Source organism: Capricornis sumatraensis, chromosome 9 (assembly GCF_032405125.1).
Source record: "Capricornis sumatraensis isolate serow.1 chromosome 9, serow.2, whole genome shotgun sequence".
NCBI lineage: Eukaryota > Metazoa > Chordata > Mammalia > Artiodactyla > Bovidae > Capricornis > Capricornis sumatraensis.
In genome coordinates, this window is record NC_091077.1 from 40569236 (window position 1) to 40571324 (window position 2089).

Below are 2089 nucleotides of genomic sequence, written 5' to 3' on the forward strand. Positions count from 1 at the left end.
TCCTGTTCTATAATGGCAAATCTTCAGTCATACAATGTTTAGACTATCAGTGATAAACTGCTGAAACTCTTTATTTTCACAGCTGTTGTGACCCTTCTAAGCAAAGCTCCAGCTATTCAAGTCAATCCTCCCAATGCTGGTTAGTGCAAATCCTTGAGGACCCAAGAATTTGTGGAAACTTCTTTTCCTTGTTTTGTTCTTACCAGCACCTATGTTTTTTCCAGCACTCTTGAGTGAACAAACGTAGATCCACTTGCCATAAAGTATTCCCGTTATGTAATGACAACATTGATGCTGAAAGCTGGCATGTACTGGGGCAGAGATTATAGAGAGTGAGGGGCAATAACAGATCCTAGGAGGTGGAAAATGTCGATTGACTTTATCACCTTTCTGGTTCTCAGTTGCCGTGTCCTAGCAGCCTGGAAGCCCCCCCTTTTTGCCATTCTCCATGAACTCTCCTTAGCCCTTCTTGGTTTTGAGAAATTCACCCATCCTGGACCACATACTCTGCATGACCAGTAGAGCTGATCATCTGGGGAGAATTGTCAGAATACTGCAATGCAAAAGCATCAATCTTAAAACCTATTGGTTTGAGTGGAACTGGGCTCATCCTTGGTGAATTCACATCTATCTTTACTACTTATTTGGAAAATAATTTACTGTGAAATGAATACAAAGCATTACACAAAAATCATAATGCTGTGAGGCACAGATAAACTGTATCTATTGTGATAAACTTCTGGTTATAACACAAGCTAATTGGTAGTAAAAATGTCCAAAATGATTATAGAAAATGTTGGTTTGTATGTTTTCCTCACTTTATAAATCCAGGAAAAGATAGACAAATCGCTGACAGAATTTTCAAACAAAGATCATTTTTATCAGGCAGAGCATATTGGATATTTAGGGCAGTGGAATTATAGTACAATACTATAATGGTGGATATGCATCATTATACATTTATCAAAATCTATAAAATATACAACACCAAGAGTGAATCTCAAGGTAAACTATGGGTTTGGATGATAATGATTTATCAATGTAGATTCATCAGTTGTAGCAATGATGTTGTGTGGGATGTTGATAGTGGGGAGATTATTCATGTATAGGGGGAGTGAATATATGGGAATTTTTTACCCTCAATCTTGCTATGAACCTAAAATTTCTCTGAAAATGAATTTTATTAATTAAAAAATAGCATCCCCCCCAATATTTGTATGCTGATATCTTTCACACACAAAAAATGGTAATCATTCTCATTGGGTTTCATTCAGCTGCTGCTGCTGCTGCTGCTAAGTCGCTTCAGTTGTGTCCGACTGTGTGTGACCCCATAGACAGCAGCCCACCAGGCTCCTCTGTCCATGGGATTTTCCAGGCAAGAGTACTGGAGTGGGTTGTCATTGCCTTCTCCTCCTGTTAAATCCAGGTTAATTAGTCTTTTAGAAAGAGAAATCTTGCTTTTATCCTTTGACTCATTGTTCTGCCTTGAAGTACTCTGGGCATAATTTTTTTTTCAGATGAAGTTGCTTCTTTTCCCTGCCCCTCCAGCTTTATTGAGATTTAATTGACATATAACATTGCATAAGTTTAAAGTGTACAATGTGTTGATTTGGTATGCTGACATATTGCAAATCTTTACCACCAAAGCATCAATAATAGGTCCATTACATCAGAGACATTACTTTGCCAACAAAGTTCTGTCTAGTCAAGGCTATGGTTTTTCCAGTGGTCATGTATGGATCTGAGAGTTGGACTGTGAAGAAAGCTGAGCACTGAAGAATTGACACTTTTGAACTGTGGTGTTGGAGATGACTCTTGAGAGTCCCTGGACTGCAAGGAGATCCAACCAGTCCATTCTGAAGGAGATCAGCCCTGGGATTTCTTTGGAAGGAATGATGCTAAAGCTGAAACTCTAGTACTTTGGCCACCTCATGAGAACAGTTGACTCATTGGAAAAGTCTCTGATGCTGGGAGGGATTGGGGGCAGGAGAAGAAGGAGATGACAGAGGATGAGATGGCTGGATGGCATCACGGACTCGATGGACATGAGTCTGAGTGAACTCCGGGAGTTGGTGCTGGACAGGGAGGC